This window comes from Anopheles arabiensis, chromosome X (assembly GCF_016920715.1).
Source record: "Anopheles arabiensis isolate DONGOLA chromosome X, AaraD3, whole genome shotgun sequence".
NCBI lineage: Eukaryota > Metazoa > Arthropoda > Insecta > Diptera > Culicidae > Anopheles > Anopheles arabiensis.
The window spans coordinates 5,794,309-5,815,194 of NC_053519.1; the positions used below are offsets into that span (position 1 = coordinate 5,794,309).

Consider the following 20,886-nt stretch of genomic DNA (forward strand, 5'->3'; position numbering starts at 1 on the left):
TGAACGATGGTGAAAAAAAAAAACTGAAGTGACCGGAAATCTCCCCCATTTTGTTGTTGTTGTTGTTGTGGAGTGGACTGCAATGTTGCAATGTTGGTCGAATGTCCTTTTAAAATCGGACCGGCCGCGCGATAACCGCAAATGTGTGTCCGCACATAATTGAAAGTACCCCGTCGCGGGTATGCGAACGATGGCGTTGGTTGGGAAAACCAAACCAAAAAAAAAAGAGACAAATACAGCAGGAAAGAGTCCAAGGAGGGGAGGGGAGAATGAAATTAAATTTCCAAACACTCCACACTCCGGCATCTTTGCCCTTCCATTTGCCCCTTCTTGTCGCGGCTGGTTTGTAATATTAAAATTGACATCGTTTAAAGTGGTGGAAACATTTAACCCGTACAACATCATCGGCACCTCGTGATTGTGCTCCCTCCCTCCCTCCCTCGCAGCCAGGCTCGCTGAGCTGATGTTTGTATCTGATTTTATCTGACACGATTTATGATCAAACAGGCACACACGGACGCGCTTACCGCAAATCATTATCGACGTTGAAATGCCTTCCAGAATCCCCAGAACCACCTGGAATGGGGCGATAGTGGGGGGGGGGGGGAGAAAGAAAAAAAAAGACCAACACATACACATAATATTGACGAACGTCAGCTGGCACCTCTGGCTGACATATTTGATCTTCTGTAAACATCCACGGCCCATCAGCAAGCCTATCGGAGCATCACAAATTGTTCTCTAATTGAGCTTCGCAACTAATACTTTTTTTGTTTCGTTTTTTCCTCTCTCTCCTCCCATTTGGCAGGTATGAGTTCACACCTAAAACTATTACGCTGATAGACGGGAGGGCGAGCGTGTTTGACGTATAGGTGCAGTAGCACCATCACCACCGACCAACTGCCACCGCCGGTTTCCAGGTAAAGCAATAATTGCTTCACGTAAACAATGGTTCACAATTTAAGTGCAGATGTTTGTTAAACAAGCTATCCATCACCTCGAGCACCTGATGATGCTTCTGGTGCTCTGCTGCTCGGCTGCTGCTGCTTCCCAGCCCGGCGGGGGTTTGAGGTTATGTACACAATCATTATCAAAATGCTGTCTCTCTTCCTCTTTCTCTCTCTCTCTCTCTCTCTCTCTCACACACACACACTCGTGTTGCAGTTAGGCTTCCGTCCTTTTTGTTTTTGGTTTTAATGGATGATCTAGAAGGCTGGGATGCTGTGCCGGTGTGCCTGTGTAACTACAGCGCGCTACTAAAACCCCCAAAACCCATCGTTCATCAACGAGTATATGTGTGTGTGTGTGTGTGTGGTACAGTAGTGGTGGGTAAAAATAGAGAAAAAAATCGGAGCTGGGTTCGGACGATTCCAACAACATTCGGAACCAGTTCCGGCGGGTAGGTACAACCAAAACAGTTCGCAATCATCAGAAACCATCCAGAACAGTTAGGAACCGGCTGGAATCGGAACTGGTTCCGAATGATTCCAGACGAATCCGACGGTTCCAGGCTCGATTCCGGACGATTGCGGATGGTTACAAACGATTTCAGACGAGCCCGGCCGGTTCCTGCCACGAATCCGGACGACTCCGGTCGGATCCGAACGATTTCAGTCGAAGCGGTAGCGATCCCATTTATGTGGAGTCCACACAGAAATAAACCTAGCCGGAGCGAAACGCTCTAGAAAGCTCATCTCCACTCGAGGACGATAAAACTGACCGAGAGCGTTGCACTCCTGTAGCCACACACTTGCACAACTCCAATAAAAAGGCGCGCACACACACACACACACACAGGAGGTGATGGTTGGAGTTGTCCGGCTGTTTGTGCCGGACGCTGCCCGCTCTATGATAGATGGGACAGTGACAGACAAATATTTAATTTCAACGAAAACACTATATTTATTCAGCACCTGGTCCTGGCTCAAAGCTGCAGCAATTGAACAAACTACTGGAGACGGGGGGGGATGGTGGAATTGTAGGAGGTCATGAGGAGGGAGGGAGGAAGCAAACTACTACTCGAAACAGGGTAAACATTTGCTCACCGATAAATCGAGTGGTTCTAGAGCTTGTGACAGAGCTGTCAGAACGCGCAGAGAGAGAGAGAGAGAGACAGCGAGCGGAGGGCAGCACTGTTTTGTTATGAGGCTTGCATCCAGTCGGCTCTATATTGACAGATTGCCCAATTATCCTTCCAAAGAGCAGTGTGGGTGAGTGTGTGTGTGTGTGTGTGTGTGTGTGTGTGTGTGTGTGTGTGTGTGTGTATGTTTGTGTGTGCACTGTCACCACCACCGGACAAAACCGGGACACGCTGCGGCTAATGCCAATTACGATTGCCGTGTGTGTCACAATCAATCGTGCAACGATCATTGGCGCGTGGCGGGGGTGGCACCCCCAATTGCCTGATTGGTCCCATCGACCACACACACACACATACACACACACACACACACACACACACACGCTCGCCCTCATTATCGTCACCCAGCCGCACACTTACACGGCAGGGCGCTCCCGTTTTCGACGCTAATCAAATACAAATTTTGCTCCAAAAGATGATGAGGATGACGGCAAGCGACACTCGCACACACAAGCTGTGTGACAGTTGTCACCTGCAACGCGTGTCTGTGCGCGGGACGGACGGGCGCCGGTTATCGCATGACGACACAAAATCGGACACAAACGAATACCGAACACACGCACACACGGAGACGCGCAGATATCGGTTGACATTTAATGAAGCTCGAAAGTGGAAGGCTTCACGCGCGATCGCTCCGTTGTGCTAATGCAAGGACATTACCCGAGCGTGTGTGTGTGTGTCAGTTCTCCCATTCCCACCACACAGAGGTCCTGCGTGTACGCGTGTGTGTGCTCGCAGATGAATTGAGATAAAATAAATTAATGTTACCGAAGGCCAATCGAGATCCGCGCGGGAGATCAATGTCAGACAGTGATACTGGGGTGCTGCTTCTTGCGGTTGAGCGACAAAGCCCCACCACCTCCAACCAGGGTACCGGAGGCCGGACAAAACTGGGATTTAGCTAGGCAAGCAGTGTGTCAAACTATTCAGTGCAACTGATGACAGCTGGCTAGGTTCTGCATCTCCAAAAACATAGGGGCTATCTTAGCTCCCGCTCTACCCCTGCCTGCCGGAAGTGACTTCGCTGTGTAGGTCCAGCAAGAGGGAGGGTACCATGGGTCTGTGGGATCTACTGCTCCGGTGGTCCCGGATGCGCGACACCTCCGCACCGAGTGGTAAAAGTTTTCCAATAATCATCACAGCTGCCTTACGCTTACGCCTTGCTTTACCGGGTAATGAGGTTGACTTCGGCAGTTCTCCTGCCTCTTCTCGACAGCTTTCTGCGATTCTCAGGGTTTTCGGGTTTCTGTAAAATCATCACAGATATTAACTCCTGTGTGGGCCCCACAAGCCGGGCCTGCCGTACCTCCCGCGCGTTTGGAGCCACACCACGGGCCACGGATGATTTGTCGGCGATGATTAAATGTGACGTGGGAATTGAGATGTGAGCTAGCAAGGGAGTAACGTCTTCTTGGCAATGGGGGGGGGGGGGGAAACCACCAGGCGGGCTAGTTAAAAGGGGCAAAAGTTATAATCATTCTCTCATGATCCAGAACGTGTACACCTCGAACCTCCTGGTCTGAGTGTGTGTGTGTGTGTGTGTGTGCTTTAATTCTTCTAACATCCCTTGTCCATTCTTTCGTTAGGACGATTATTTATTCGTCCACACCTCACCAACCCATTCCTGCCGCTCCAACGCCCTTCGCCACGGGATGGAATGTTCGACGCCTAATACCCTAGAACAGACTGATGATGGATCTTTTGTCGGTGTTGCTCTGTCCGTCTTCCGGGTTGCCCAGCCAACTCCTAGGTCGTGAGGCTTTGGCTCAGTAATTGTGTTACTACACTACCAGCAGCAGCAGCATAAGCTGACCCGTCCAGCGTCATAAACTTTTTCTCTTTAATGCTTCCAAGGCTTAGCAAGCTCCTCGCAGCGCTGCTCCCAACGTCCCCGGGCGTTGACGTACATTAGGTTCTCTTTAACCGGCGTGATTGTTAATCCGACTTCCTTCATCATGTGTTCTGTGCATGTGTGTGTGTGTGTGATTGGGATTTTTGTCTTCTCCTCTTCTTCTAGCAGCAAATCAAAATCCTTCCAATTCGATCGATTAATCGCCACGGTGGTACGAGCAACTACTGCGCATTATAAAGACCTCTCCTGCCAGCAAGCCTTCTGGCGGGTTCTAGCAGGGCGACCACCCAGACACACACACACACACACCGACCCCAGGTGGGAGTCGCTGACCCTATCGGAAGATCTCTCCCGTGGGAGGGTGTCGGTACGTACGCACACACTCCCGGAGGTCGGCCAGTATCTTAGCACCTTCGAACGAACACTGTGTGCGGGTGTCCCTTTTGCGCTAATGAAGCCGGCAGTGAGTCGGCACCGCTGTACCCGACAGTGGGTCCGTGCTGTCCGGTAGTATTAATCCCTTTCGATTGCAAAACATTGATCGCCCCGTGTGCCTCGTGTGTGAAGCTGCGGTGGTCGGCGCGACGTATATGGTACACTCGACTGCGCTGACCTCCAAAATTGTGTGCGAGCGCTCGCACCATCGCGTAGTGCGCACCACAGCAAAGCCTGCAGGAAGCCTGCCTGAGATCTTCGGCACGAAACCGTATAATTAGATGCTCTTAGGCAGGCTCCGCTAGACTCCTCCACGGCCTTTGCAAATTCTGGCGCAATCTGGCATCGGGCAAAGTGGCACTGGCAAGCGCAAACACACAGCCACACAGCAAACCCCGAGACTGCGCAACCTTTTCAATGCAGCCATCTTGATCTTGACACCTTCAGTCGAGAGAGCGTCGTCGCCTCTCGACACAGCTCACCTCGAAGTTGTTCCGACGATGTGCGGCTGTGTCTGCATGTCCGTGTGTTTGTGTGTCCAGGCCCTTGGTGTACATGTGTTTCTGAAGAGCGCTGATTCCTGCGTCGCTACCAGCGTCATTACTTTGTTGGGGTTTAAATCTCTGCTCCTACTCCTGCCCCTCCTCTATCAAACACGTTTCGGGGAGGTATTGGAGCTCAACGGCCAACGACAACACAAAACCGGGTCGTCGCCGCCTACGCACGCAGATTCCTGAAGGTGTTTGGCTGCGAGCGGACCGGACCCCGAAGGTTGTGTGTGTGTGTGTGTGTGTGTGCTGAGCGTGTGTTTTGCTATTATTCGATGTTCGGCTTCTTCGCGCCGTGCTGTTTTGGAGTCGATTTATTTTGCTGCCCCTTTGGTCATTAGAAGCTGCTCCCCAATTCCCCTGCCACAGCCACCCAATCTCGATCGATCTCTCGCTCGTGCTATGTGTGATTTTCGTAACATTTTTTGCTTCTTTTCTGTTTTTGGTTGACGGTTGGTGTTGTTGTTGTGGCCGTGTTTTTTTTTTTTTTCTTCAAAAAACCGGGTGAGACACATGTTAGCCGATTCGGTTGCCTTTTTTTTTCGTTAAATTGTTTTCATTATTCTTTGTGCCGCGTGCCTCAGCGCGCGAGCGCGTGTAGGCGTTCGAGTGTTTGTAGCGTGCCTATTGGCGCTGGGGGGTGGGCGCTGCTGCGCGATTGTTTGAAGCCTTGCTGCCCTGTTGCTGCTGGGCCTGGGCCTGCGTGGGATGTGACGCCCGTCTCTTAGTGTTGTTGTTTTTTTTTTTGGCTCTGGCTTTGCTGTTTTATTGAGCAGCGCAAGGGTTCGGTTCCTATCGCTGCGGCCGAGTCAAGCCCGGTTCGTCGCTTGCCTCCCGTTCGGCCCCATTACGCTTTGTTCTTGCTGCGCTGCCGCGAGTGTGAGATGACTATTTTTCGACAGTGCAGAATCGAATGAAAAGAATACCTAAACAGACACACGCACTCACGGCTTTATGACGTCTGGGGCTCTTTTCACACAAATATGGTCAGAGCGGCGTGCACACACACACGGGGACGTCCCGTCCCCGGGCATACATTATGTATGCAAAAAGTTAAACTCCCATTTAATGATCTTGCACCCGTCCGCCCGCGGGCTCCCACAGCAACCCGTTGGAGGTGAGGGCCGCTGGAGGTCGCCAAACCAGCGTCGCCCAAAAAAAAAACATTCCGACCGAAAGATGAAAGATCTGTGCATGGGGCCTGACACGGCCGGGTTTCGGTTTTGGGGGGCAGCGCACACGTAGTGAGCAGAGACGCAGGCGACAAACGGCAGCAGCAGCGTCGAAAAATGTGTCCCACACCAGCTACCCAGGCAAGCCCGGGCCGCACGCGGGCGGATTATTAATCATCTCTCGCTCGCTGTGGCCCGGCCGCGCCAAAAGGGGCATTTGCTGCTGCACTGTTGTGGGCTTTTTTTCTTTCTTTTAATTTATATGCCCGCCCGTTCTTATTCGTATGCGTCCGCCGGGCCATCGCGCCAGACTCATAAATCGGCGACCTGTCGAAGGCGAACAGAGGGGAGTCGCGGGGCGCAAAGATGACAACAAATAATGCTTAGATCTGCTTAACATATCCCGCCACCTCGCCACGGCCTTTGCCGGGGGTCCCAAGCATCGCACACACACACACACACACACACACGCACAGGTATTGAGGTTATGTGTGAATTGAAACAAACCAACCAGTCAAGCAACAGCACGAGTGCCGGGGCTGTATGTCGAGTGTCGGGCAAAAGGGGAGGCCACGGATCTCTCAGTTCCCGGCGCCACCGAGCCTTTGGGGGGGGGGGGGGGGGTAGGGGGGGTCTGCGTGGCGACCCCGTTGCGACATTATTTACGCCTTAAGCTGCACGAGTCGAGCCGGCAGCTTGCTCGTTTTCGCTTTGTCTTCTTACGCTTCTTCTTCTTCTTTTCTGACCCGTTGTTTCGTCGACATTGATGGCGGAAATCTCTGGAGACCTTTTTTTTCCGGTTGTTGGTGTTGTTTTGTAACCTTCGCCACTCAAACCCACGACCGCGAGATCCAAGTGTCCACGCGTCAAGAGCACTATTTCGCATACCACCATCACCACCAGCAGCACCAAAAACGCACACGCCGGAGACACCCCTTTGGGGGTGGTTCAAAAGCCGTGGGCCGGGGCAGCTTTAAGGATTCCTTCGGGGCGTCTTCGGTAGCTTCTGAGGCTTCATCCTGAGGTTACCCTCCGGCTGGCTGGGGCTGGTAATTACTGCTACCAGCGCTGTGTTGCGATGATATTTCGGCGCTGAGGTTAGGGCGCAGTGTGCGTCACTTTGCAGCGATTGCTTTTCGGCTTGCAGCGAACCACTCCAACACGGGGCTGCTAAAAATACTAATAAAATTATTAAAAAAAAAAAAACAAAACAAAACCACACACCAACAACAACGCAACAACAAGCAAACGGACGGCAATCTTTGCCTTTCTTTTTTGTTAGTTTTTCTTTCAAAACCACAGCCAGCTTGGAGGACAAAGAAATCAATAACGTACACCACTGCTCACGGGGTTTAGGTGTGTTTGTGTGGCTGTGTGTGTGTGTGTGTGTGTGTGTGTGTGTGTGTGCCTGTGGGTCGAGGTAATGTTGCAGATGAAGCCATACCGAACCCGTCTCAAAAAGGGTTCGCCAAAGTGCACTTTTTACACTCTCCCGCACATCCCCGAAAAACTGCGAGATGAACCAAGATTGACATATACACACACACACACACAAACAGGCGCAGACGGTGGGAAGGTGGCAGTTTTGAGGGGACGCAAAAAGGGTTTCGGTATCATTTTACTGGATCGGGTTGCCTGCCACCTGCCTCCGCGCACATACGTGCGCGCTAAAATCGGAGTTTCTCTCTTCGGCGGTGAGGATCCCAACCTCTGCTTTCCCGCAACGGAGCGATTGAGAATACAGATTTCGAGTGGCGACGCATAAATCGCAACACAATAACCCGTGTTTCGGCTCGTACGTGTGTGTGTGTGTGTGTGTGATGATAAGACATTTCAAGGGAAAACGTGTGGAAAGCTGAAAAGCTGTTTGGCGAAGCGCGTGTTCCTGCTGTAACGGCCCTGGCGGTTCCGGAAAATATCCGGCAGAGCGCCTGGTTCAGCCCTTTTTCGTCCCGGGATAAGTATTTCCCGATGGGTGTGTGTGTGTGTGTGTGTGTGTGGGGGGGGGAGGGGGCTTCCGGTGCTATTTCAATTTCCAATCTTATCCGGGCGCGGCGCGCTGTACCCGAAGCCTCATAATAGATTGATCGCAATCGTGTGCTAAGGGGTTTCCGAACACTGCCAAGCTCGAGCACAGGATTTCTGGCTGAACGTTAAGCCTAAGTAGTGTGGTGGCGTTTATATTGGAATACAAAATCATTTTGCTATGGTTCACAACATGATCCAATACAAACAGGCTAGAAGCTTTCTATGTAAATGTATGAGCCCGCGTTGCAATGTCGTACATGCTTTAGACATTTTCAACCCCATGTTTGTTGCTCACACACACACGGTAATGCCCTTCTACTGACAAATGCTCCCATTCAATGCTTCAGGATAGCTAGGTACTATCAAATAGGCAAAAAAACAAAGAGCATTTTTTTTTTAAATTAGAACAATGGTTGGCAACAAATGTTAAGCGTGTTGTATTAATAAAAAATCGACAAAAAAACCAAACCCTATGCATTAGTACCCAAATACGTTCAAATGAATAGAAAAAGATACGTGTGTATGTCGATTGCTTCCGTCATATTTATGCAATTGGTATAATTACACCAACTTGAATTTGTTTCATTTATTGGAAAAAAATCCAATTGGAACGCTGAAATCAACCGGAATGGAATGTTTGTTCCATTCCTTGTTGTTGGAGAGGAGCTCTTCAATAGAAAATAGTATTTTTAAATAAAATGTAACATTCATTGGCAATGTTTTCGAACTAAAAAAAAGGTTCGAACTAAAACAAATGCTGGTTTGTGTTTTTATGGTTTTTTTTTTCTGTTTGAATTTTTGCGTTAAAATGTATTTCTGATGTATTGAATCAGTTTCCAATTGATAATAACAATGTGTTGTAACGATGCAGTTATCTTGTAATGACATTTTTGAAGCATAGTGCGTACATTATTGTTTGCGCAAATTTGCTCAAAATGAAGAAAAGAGAAAAAAAAACATTCAAAGATAATTATTCCTGTACAAAACCATTTCTAGCAGAGGAGAAGTGATTGCTTGGACGAAACCAACCCAAGACGAAGCAGTAAAACAATCGCTATCCCCGTCCCAGAAAGTCAGACGATGGCGACTAGAAACAACTCGCAGATCGTGCAAATGTCTCCGGGCGTAGATCGTAGAGCATTTCTTCGCCAAAGGTTGCGTTGGAGCAATCGCTTGCCACCGATAAAAGCTTGTTTCCCCAGCACTAATGAAAAGATGACATGCATCCCCGCAAGTAGTTGGTTACTGTGTGTGTGTGTGTGTGTGTGCCTGTGTGTGAGTGTTTTTCCTCCCTTATTTCACCCCACCAAGGGCTGCTACTCCACCACAGCCCACACCGCAGTGGTAGAACGGGCAGGGAAAAATAGGCGACTGAAACCTTTTCAAAACAGACGTCTCAAGTGTCTCGAGCGAGCCGAACCGAACCGGGGCGAAAATAAAATAATCAAAGCACCAGAGGCACGAGATTGAAAACAAAAAAACTCCCCGAAACCGAGCAAACGGCAAAGAAAACTCGGGTGGAAACGTTTTAATTTATCTTTCGCACCCCTTTTTTCTGTACATGGTCGCGCTCGCCGCGGAGATAGTTCCTCGTTGACTCAACTAGATTTTTCGTCTATATTATTATAAGGTGTTGTTTTTTTCTCTTCTGCTCCTTCTTGCTCTCGCTCGAGTGCTCCTGCTACCCCCCCCCCCCTTCCGTGGGAGCCATTATCCAGCATCCGCTCCCTGCATCCGCCCGGGCGGCGTCCCAAAAAACGACGAACAAATCTTTGCCGCGGCCCCAGCTAGTGAACCGAAAGTAATTTTCTAAACGGCCATCAAACCAAACGGTTGGAAAACCGGGGGATGCAACGGGGGAAAGGGAGGATGGTAATAAAAATAAATGAATTAAAAAGTAAGGATGGTAAATTAATTGAAACATTTTAAATCTTCGCCCGCGCGCGCGCGCACCGGGACCGCCGCAGCGCTGCGTCTTCGGCAACGAGAATGGGAAAAGTTTTGTGTTAGTTTTGTGCCGTCCGTGCCAGTGTGGCCTTTGCTGCCCTGTGTAGCGAAAGAGATTCCCGAGCAAGTATGTGTCGGTGTGTGGTGTGTGTGTGTGTGTGTGTGTTTTTGATGTTGGAAAGACATCAAGACACATCTTCGGTCCCAAAACCCTACCGCGGGCCAACTTTAGTCACGCCACGTAACAAGTCCCTTTTGTTCGGTTGTTTTTTTTTGGTGTATTTTTCTGTTACCTTTTTTCCAATTTGGTGCGTTATTTTCTTGTTCTTTCTAGTGTTTTCCCCCGTCTCCTCTTTATCACCTAACTAGACACTCGACAGTTCTGTGTGCGACTTTGTTGTACTATTTTTAAATGTATTTTTCGTGTTTCCTTTCTCCGCTTGCGAAGGGACAAGATAAGCTGAAGCGCTTTTTTATTCCTCTCTCTTTTCTCTCTCTCTCTCTCTCTCTCTCTCTCTCTCTCTCTCTCTCTCCTTCTCTCTCTCTTTCTTGTTGATTTGCACAATTTTTGTGCCACTTCGGGACCGAGCCTCCTTCAGCGTGTTATTTGTGTATTTTGTTTTGGCCATTTTAGTTTTTGCTTCCACGATCCCCCCTCCCCCCCTTAGCTCCTTTAGTTGACGGCCAGCAAGCGACGAACGCGCTTCCACGTTCGCTGCCGTATCAACAACTACCGAAAAAACATAAAAAAAAGACTGAACAAAGACTGCAGAAGTCTCTCACACACTCACTCAGCCGGGGGAATAAGTTTGAAAATGAAGCACAAGACGATGCTGCACACCACCCCGCCCGCTGGACAGTAACTTTGCTGACCCGTACACGGCACCTTCGGTAGCCTTCGTAGCCGGGGCAGCAAAACAGGCCACAGGACCGCACCAACCGGGCCTTATGGGACCCCCGGGATCCCGAGGTTTTGTCCGGAACGGGACATGAGTGTCAAAGTTTTTCGCCTAGCACCTTTTCCGCCCTCCTCCTAAGACCACCGCCCCCCCCCCCCCCCCCCCTTTCTTTTGTGTGTTGGAGAGCAAAGTTTTGCCAAGACCATAAGGCCTGCGTCGTTTTGGGCCCGGGAACGAAACAAAACGGGAAGCGCTCAAGCGTGTGGGGACTTACACACGTTTCTTCTTTCTGATGGTTGGTACTACTTCTTCTTCTTCTTCTTCTTCGTCTTCCTCTTCTTATTTCTACCAAGAGTCGCACACACAAAGCAAAAACGGAAGCAACCGAAAGCAAGGAAGGGCATGGAAAAAAAAACACACGCCGCCATCAGGAGCTTATTTGCGCTCAATCTATTCATCACATCACACAAAATTACACACCAACACACACGCGCGCGCGCGCGCCTGCAAGGACACGGGCAACCCGGGTACCGAAGTTGTCGTGTAGATGATAATTTGATAGAGAAATCATTTTCCGTTCAGCATTACTGGGAACTTCGGGAGAAGGTGGGAACGCAGGAATTGCCTGCTTGACTGGCCGTGAAGTTTGTGGAGTTCCCCCCCCTTTCCAGCAAAGGGGACGAGGCGCCATTTCTTTCCCAGAAATGAAGACCTAGTCAAAATGTGTGCCTGTGTGTGTGTGTGATGTTGCTGATACGATGACTTTTTTCGTTTTCCCAAAAATTTCGGAACAGAATTTTAAATCAGCTACAGCGCCCCGGCCTGGATAGGCGCGAAGTGATAGGCACTGTTTCCCAAGCAGAAATAGCTAGCTCAGGTGTAGGACACGGACACTGCTAAGCGCTCCCTGTCAAAATTAGTGCCCGTGTGGGAGGTTGGTTCACCGTTGGGCCGCGAGTACTCCCAACCGTTGCACCACGTAGTAGCCTGAGCTGAGTGCTCGCTAGCTCTCCAGCACAAACATTGGTAACTGCTCGACCAGTGAGGATGTTGCTTGACTTCAGACTTCAGTCTCAACATATTCTGAACTCCAGCAAAGCCTGCGTGCTTGATCAGTGGAGATGTTGCTTGACTTCAGACTTTTTCTCAACATGTTCTGAACTCCAGCAAAATCTTCGTGCTTGATCAGTGGAGATGTTGCTTAAGTTCAGACTTTTTCTCGACATACTCTGAACTCCAGCAAAGCCTTCGTGCTTGATCAGTGGAGATGTTGCTTAACTTCAGACTTTCTCTCGACATACTCTGAACTCCAGCAAAGCCTGCGTGCTTCACCAGTGAAGATGTTGCTTGACTTCAGACTTTTTCTCACCATATTCTGAGCTCCAGCAAAGACAGGCTCCAGGAAAACACATACCCGCCTACTGTCTAATCTATTCCTGTGTTATTATTTCCGATGAAATAATCTTGCCCAACGCTACCAATATCTCACCGCGGGGCCTCTTCAATGCCCGCTGTGGATGGCAGATGGCAGTCCTAAATTGGCCCCGCAGGCTGTGTAAGGGGCACTGACTCCGGGCCAGCGTATCACAGCTCTAAGTACGTTATAAATATGACCTGCTCGTCGCTGTTGACTGCTACTACAAGTCCTTCCCGCGGGCTGTCATCATGCTATCTAGGGGGAAGCAAAAGCAAAAACGACGACCTCGTGATAAGATACAGGTCCTCGGCGAGGAGTCCCTGCACGAAACCATCATCATGGGACCTGTGCTGGAAAATCTGCTTGCTCGTTGCTGAGGAGTTTGCAGTACATTGTACGCTGGCAGGAGACAACGGGACGACATCTTTGTTCCAAGAAGCCCAACTGCGTGTCCAAACATTTTCGCCGAACAAAAAAAAGTTGTGTGTGCCTCTCAGGGGGGTTTTTCGTGAGGGACATCTCATTTGCTCTATCAGTCTCTCTCCCTATCTCTCTCTCTCTCTCTAGCTCTTTTTTTGTCTATCTCCTACCACAAAGACGTAGACACGCTGGGATTCAAGGTCTCGGCCTTCGTGCGTGCGTTGTCCATTCGGGGCCCAGCCCCCGGTGAGTATCAGGTTGCCTCAGCGCTGACAACGCACTGACCACAAAACGAAACCCAAACCAAAGTCAGCCTATGTGTGTGTGTGTGTGTGTGCGTTTGTCTGTGCGTCTGCAATCGGGAATGGAATGTTTTGCGGTTCCAGCTGTGTCCCGATGTGCCACACAGCCTTCTGACACTGGCACATTCCTGACCGAAACTGGTGGTGGCCCGTGTGGTATGTAAATGTGTGTGGGGCAGTGACAGTCCAGTGTGTTCCAAACTGTTGCATGCCTCAAAACCTCGTCTCCCGGGCCGTGGGGGGGGGGGGGGTTGGGAGGTTGGTGCAGGGTTTTGGGATTACAATTACCATCATCCCCGAAACGACACCGCACACACTGCCACCACCGCCATGCCGCGGAGTTGCGTTGCGGCCAGCAACTTTGCCTAGAATTGATATCATCGAAGCACCGGGGCCGGGCGCATTGATTTCGGCCTCGCCGCAACCGAAACTTTGACTTTGATGCGGTTGCCAAGTTTCACCCGTACGACGTACGGGGAGACGTGGGGAAGGTGGACTTTCTTGGTCGGCTAGCGGAGGGGGGAGCCGTTTCCCTCTTCTACTTTCGGTCGATAGTCGTTGTCATTAGCATTCTCGTGCACAGCTAAAACCGGAATCCGGATCGCTCAGTTATCATTATCGAGGCAAGCCACGAAATTGAAGGGACACACACACACACACAGGGCTTGAGAGCATTATTTTGGAGCAGCATCGGCACGCAACGTCCGCAATGGCGGTGGGCTCAAAGTGTGGGAATTTTGTTTTTCAAAAAAACGCAACAGTTTTCCTTCTGCAAGCATCCAAAGGCAAGCCTTTTCCAACCGCTGAGATTGTTGGGGGGGCTGGAAAACATCTGGCAAAATTTCACATGCCGCCTCCAGTCAGGACGCGAGAAAGGTGCGTGTGTGTGTGTGTGTGTGTGGGAGCAGTTTAAATTAATTTTTGATTACCCGCCTTTAATCGCATTACCTTTAGCACGCGGGACTGTGCAGCAGCAGCAGCAGCGGCAGCCGTGCTACAACCGTGCGCACAAATGACCCTACAAAGCCCGGTGTGCGGGAGGGGTTTTGAGCGGGGGGGGATTTGGGGCTTTGTATCCGCAAATCGACACCGCGGGGCGTGCTAGATCAATTGTAAAGGTAGAAAACGATAATTATACTTTTCCCCTTCCCATGCATGTGTGTGTGTGTGTGTGTGTGTGTGTGTGTGTGTGTGTGTGTGTGTGTGTGTGTGTGTGTGCTGTCCAGTTTAATGTTGCCGGCACGGCACGGGCGGTAATAAGGAACACTTAATCGACGTTATTAATTACGCCCCGTTGCAGTGGGGCGATGGGCCGGCCAGGTTCGTCGCTTGCTCCGAGCTTCCCTGCGCAAAAAAAAAAAAGCATATCGCACACCCGATTGTTACGCTCGGCCCGTACCTTTCTCCCGCGTGTGGAGTAGCGGGGGGGGGGGGGTGTGGAGGGTTGCTTTCGGGTTTGGGGAGTGTTCTTCCACTTCCACTCCGAACCCGTCCGTTGCTACAGTTTTCGAGGTTAATTATCGTCAGCTGGTGTAGCTCCGGCGTCGGGCGTCCGATCATTTTGGGGGCACACGCGACCAAAACCCCCTTGCCTGTTCCCTGATGAAGCGATGAAGAAATCTATTTCACTATCTCTCTCTCTCTCTCTCTCTCTCTCGCTCACTCTCTCTCTCTCACTCTTCCCCACAAAGCGACCTCAATTCGAGCGGGCAAGCGGCATCGACACTGGACGAACCGGAACCGAAACCACACAAAAATGTGTCTCCCGTATAAGCATTCGCATAAATATTTTGGTTTTATTTTATGCAGCACTTCTCCTCCTATGCCCTCTCCCTTCCACCCACGAATGCGACAACGCGCTCGCGCTCAAAAAGGGACAGCGGCAAGCGACGAACGGGCGCAAGAAAGCGAGCCTCAGCATAATTTACCTATCTCAGTGTGTGTGTGTGTGTGTGTATTTTTTTATCAATTCACCATTACGCCGGTGGAATTGATTACCATTCCGAAGGAGGACCTGCTTGCCTATCTCACTTCTCCGAAGCACACACACACACACACGCAAACGCATTTTGGGGCTTCTGCTGCCCGATTTACATATTCTAGCGGACGCACGCGCTACGTTTCACGCCACCCGCCGGGGCAAAGGGGAGGAGAGCGCACCATAATGCTCGCGCCCGCCCCTCTCCCGCAGGACCCCGCAGCCGTATTGCGTATGTAAATTTTCCGGCAAAGCTAATAGCAACGCAAACAAATCATTTGCGCTGGCGACGCGGCAGCCCCCGAAAGGAAGGTCATCACGGTTTGACGCCGAGCCGAGCCCCGAGCCTGCGAAGGTGTCGCTTCCAGGGTGTCGCGCGTACGACGGTGCTCCCAGGGTGTGAGCAGTGCTGGAACTGTAAATTGTAACACTCACGGGGAAAGATACGGCTGCTGCTGCTTGTTGGTGCTCGTTAGACAATGCCCCAACGGGGCCAGAATTAACGCACCGAACCCCTGTTCCCCGGTTCCCTTCCTTGCCGGGCTGTCCCATCCTGGTCGAGAGTGGGAGCCAATCAATTAAATTTATTGATAGATGAAAATTGACAGCCTTTGCCACCCTTTCGGTGGTACGTACGGTGCGGCGGCGAAGAGGAGTCGGTCGTGTAATTCAATCTCACACTTCAATTGACTTTTGACCGGCCGGACCCCGGGATGAAGATGAGAAGCCAAACCAATAGACCAATCCCGATTGGCATTACACACACACACACAGACACACACACATGCACACACAAGGAGCGAAAGCCAAGAGCTGCAGACACCGGGACCGCAGACTTTTGCAAACGGGATCATGAGCCCATGAGCATGAACCATTCGGGTCCGGTTCCTGGTGTCCCGTGTCCAAGCGACCACCTACAACCACCAACCAGTGGGGGGGGGGAAAGGGGAGAAAGAGGAAGAAGCGGGGAATGGTTAAAAACCACAAAAGTCCTATGCACAAGCCCCGAGAAGACTGCAATTCCTGGGATGCTTCCTGAGAGGAACATTTTCCAACCACAACCAGCATGTTCGTGCCTGTGTGCGTGTGTGTGTGTGTGTGTGTGTGTGTAATCCTAGTTTCCGGTGTAGCTCGGAGTGCTTGGACATTGGAAGGGCACACAGGAGAAGAAGAATAAGAAGAAGAAGAAAAAATCGATAAGCGAAGGCCCAGACCTCCAAGACACCGACCTCCGAAGCTCCACAGACATTTTGGACAAGGGTTTTGGGACGGAATCAAACCGCAGCTCTCCAACAAAAAAAAAAAAAAACGTAACGGTTTATAGAGGAGAGATGGGGCTCCCTGAGATTGCAGGGGGGGGGGGGGGGGTATTGGAGGAAGGGTACCAACGCACGTGAAGCGAAACTGTCGCCCAATGTGACGAAGGTTTTTCGGCGAGTAGTTGTAGTCGGCGGGTGAGTGAGCAGGTCCTGGCCGTTGAAAGCAGAACTGACAGCTGCTCCCCGTGCCAGCCCTACGCGCACCAAAACCAACCAACCTCACCACAACGTCTTACACACACACACACACACACATCTCTTGAATCTCCTGGAGTGTCCTCCGCTTCAATATTATGTTCTCGAGCATGTTTTTATTTCGGGGTCCTTTTTTGTCTGCCTGTGTGTGTGTGTGTGTGTGTGTGGCCGTTGTTGCGTGGCGTCCTTGTTACGTGCTACGTGCACGATGGCACCTGATAGTGTGCAGATAGTGTGCCTTAGTGTGTGTAGCGTCCGCTTCCTTCCCCGCCACCGGTAGCGTTCAATAAGATTAAGATATATGAGGCATATCGGAGCGCCACCCCTCGCAGGAGGTAGTAACAAAAAAAAAAAAAAAGGCAACCAAGCAAGCAAGCCTGCAAGAAGTAGGCGAGCTTCTCCAAGAAGAAGAAGAAGAAAAAACCGCAGTGGCCATGCGACGACCCATAACATAACCGGTAAGCCGTTTCAGATAATGCTTGCCACCTAGGTCAACCGTGTTATTAGCCTCCGGGACGGTACATTGGTGGTGGGGGTGAGGGTGGGGAGGAGTTAGAAGCGCACCGAGATGACAAGATGCCAAGCCGCTGGCCCCTTTGGTGGCAGCGCAGTACGGGGCCTGCTCGCAATCACATACGGGCGCAGAAAGGCAAGATGCTGACGACCAAAGAACAAGCAGAAGAAGAAGAAGAAAAAAACGACAACAACATGCCCCCCCCCCCCCACAGCACAGTGCAGGCTACACAGGCATTACTTTATCTATCCCTGATCAGGCAAAATATTACCTCGTATATCCTTCGGGCGGACCAGTGTGTGTGAGTGTCCTCAGCACCAAAACGTATCTAAAATCACACAACGAAACCCAACGCCCCCCCGCCCCCCCCCCCCCCCCTGTCCATCCTCTGCAACGAGGTGGAGGTGGGAGGCGAGCAGCAGCAAGAAGAAAGTATCCTTTGCTTGCAGTAGTAGCGGCGCACTAATAAGAAACAGAAGGGAGGGCAGCCGGCAGCAACCGCAGCGCCCAAATAAACGTCGTTAAAATTTACAACCTTCCACCACCGCCGGCGCCGAATAACGACGCCCACGGACGCAGAAAACAACCATCCACAATGACACAACACAACAAATATCACACATACACACACGTGCATGTAGTATCATGAATACAGTGCCACGAGATGTGGAGCACTGCGGCGACGACGACGACGACGAGGACGCGATGACAACGACGATGCGACATCATTAAGGGGAACTCCAAGGCATCACGAGCCGGTTCGCAACACATTTGCCTTTCGAGAGAGACCCCCCACCCTTCACTGCTATTCCCAAAGATGGCCTCGGACTGTAACAGTTTCGTTCGGTGCTTCGTTTCGTGCTTTCTTTCTGTGCGGGAGCCTCCAGGAGTCACTAGCGACGCCTAGAGACTGCCTTAAAGCACCTTGTGCTGTGCGTGTGTGTGTGTGTTTGTTTGTGTTTGTCACAGAAAATGTAAAGGTTTTCGCCTCACTATCACACATGTGTAGCACACACACAGTCACACACACGCCTTCATATACCACTACTAAATGGAACACCTCACGCCGCTTTTCGCCCGTGCTTTCGCCCGCGCGGCTCCTTTGATTACTAACAGGGACAACAGTGGTAGTGGCCCTGCTGGCGCAGAACTTTTGGCGCTTCCCAGCGTGAACGTTTTGCGTGTTGGGCGCACAGGGATAAACAAAACAAAAAAAAAACCCCAAAATAACATAAACTACAATGCCCTCGGGGACGCTTTCCGTGGAGTGGTGGCAGTGGAAATTGGTCCACTGCGTTTGTGTGTGTGTGTGTGTGTGTTGTCGCAGTCTATCGCAGCGAAAGGCTCATTATCTGGCTTCTTAATAGTTTCTTCGGCGAGCAGAGCGCACCAGCGCACCAGCTATCCGTGACGAGCGGTCGTTCAAGGATCGCCCCGCCCCGAGCTTTCACCAATCGGCTCACCAAAAAGGACCCGCGGGCGGCCGCCCGCGGAGTCATGCCAGTTTGTTGCTTGGGCCAGTATTGCCCCCCCCCCCCTGAGCGCACATCGGCAGCAAATCCTCGCCACACGGAGCCACGCCACAGCTGCAGGATCTGTGTGCTTTATCTGTGGAATGGTCCCGTGCCGTGTTTGCGGGATCGCCGGAATGGCCCACGGGGCTGCTAATGAGCAGCGGCCATAAAACTGGACTCTCCACCCCCCCCCTCTCCTCCTTCCCCCGGAAGCTTATCGTGCGCAGTGATGACGCTCTCGGACACACAGCTAGGTGCGTGTGTGTCTAGCATCAGAAATCGATCCACCGACTGGCAGAATATCCAAGCCGGAGAATGTCGTCTTCTTGACGCACCGGTTCGCAGGTCAAAGGTCACACGGGCCCTCGATTGTGGGCAAATATGTCCATGAAGACCAAGACTGCTCCACACACACACACACACACACTGCACCCGGGCGGAGAGAAAGTCCCGGCCGGGCCACGCCATTCCTCCCAGCAAATGGGTTCGGCGTCGCGCACCTTCCAGGGCTGAGGTGGAAATCGATTATCATAATTAATAGTTGGCTGCGTAGCGCCCTGGGCCCTCGAGGGCTGGAGCGCTGTGTCGGACAGGACGGACCACAGTAATAATAATACTGCCGTGCACTGTGTGTTTGTGTGTGTGTGTGTGTGCGCGGGCGGGCAAACCGAGGCCCTAATCCCTCCGGACGCAAAGATCAGTTGCACCGGGCGGCAGTAGCTTCCGCCGCGGCGGTCTCGCCAGCCTTGCGACGCAAGCAGTACATTATTTTTTCGCCACACGCTGACATTTACAGCTTACGACCGGCTGCAGTGCACACCGCGGACCGCGGATTCAATTTGTTCTACATTTTTTTCACACCGCATTACTGTCTCGCGGCCCGTCGGATGCCGCATGGGTTTCTGTTGGGTTTTGTATGGGTAGTTGGATTCTTCGGGCGTTTTGTCTGCGCTGTGCGGTAGGGTGACGTGTAGTGTGCACCACTCACACACACACACACACACACACACACACACCGATTGATGTGTGCAAGCAATGAAGAACGGTGTCGTTGTGGTTGTGGGGAGGCAGCCGTTTTTTTGACGCCGTTAAGTTGAAACCAACATTCTCGCATCGGCAGTGAGGTAGCGTAGAGAGCACAAGCACCGAATCACACACGCTCGTGATGAAGCGAGCTGATGGTACTTGTTGGTGACGCGGCGATACAAGTAAGCAGACAGCCAGAAGCGAAAGAAAGAGGGCGCCCGAGCAGCAGCAGCAGCAGCAGTAATAACAGCGACAAAACACACTTCAGTGGCTCCGGCGGGCTGAAGTGAGCTGATTGAGTGTGAGCGAGTACCGTACGGCGGGCCACGCGCACCTGACCTGAAGCAGCGTGGATGGGACCGCAGAGCGAGAGAGAGAGAGAGAGAGAGAGCGAGAATGCGAAATTGTTCAGTCTCGATCAAACAATCAATTCGAGCCCGAATTTCAGCACCGCTCGAGCGAGACTCGCTCATTACTTGAACTCTCTATCCCTGTCTGTAAACGAACGAAGGCAACACTAAGTACCCCAAATCGGGGTTTCACAACAGCAAAATTGCCCACTCACCGCGAAAGACCTGCGGACGAGTGCCAATTGGTAATCCGGGGGCAACCGTCTGCGTCTTGTTTTGGGCTCTGCAGTATCCGCTGCCTGCGATTTTCTGTCTGCAAGCGATGTAAAATAAGCGACTCATTAGCTTTGGCGAAGGACTGCTTGATGTCCGCGAGAAACACACACACACACACACACACACACATTTAAGCCAAAAAACAGCGCGCAGTAGACACTAATTGTACAATATCTTTGTGTTCTTATCTCCTACTCCTAGGTACGTGTACTGGATGAGGTGTGGGATTACTGGGAAGCATCGCTGGAGCACGCCCCGGACGTCTGTAACCGAAGGGTGAGAGTAAAGCGCCACATACTCTGCAAGCAAAACGAGAGCACTCGTCTCGGACGTCTTGCGAGTGGCTGCCGTCTAATGCACTGCACAAATCATAACCGTAACTGTACCTGCGCCCAGAGCAGAGCTAGCCGGGATCTCGTCACCGGATCTGAGACACATTCCAGCAGAGGGTAATGAATGCTTAATGTGACCAACGGGGTCTCGCCAGCCCAAGGCAGTGATAGTAGGCACCGCAAAACAGGAAGCCGTACCGGTTTTTCTTTTTTTTTTTTCGA

General features: G+C 51.4%; 1 protein-coding gene across 5 annotated transcripts in view; it reads left to right on the forward strand.

The window, feature by feature from the left end:
* Positions 1 to 20,886, forward strand: part of LOC120905836 (irregular chiasm C-roughest protein-like) — an 80,261-nt gene that overhangs the window by 27,478 nt on the left and 31,897 nt on the right. The window contains exon 1 of one of the 5 annotated variants that reach the window (XM_040317061.1): positions 848 to 920. The exons of the other annotated variants lie outside the window; for them this stretch is intronic. The gene's annotated coding sequence lies outside the window, so the exon portion shown is untranslated. Of the gene's footprint in view, positions 1 to 847; positions 921 to 20,886 lie in introns of those variants that run through there. 5 annotated transcript variants of the gene reach the window in all.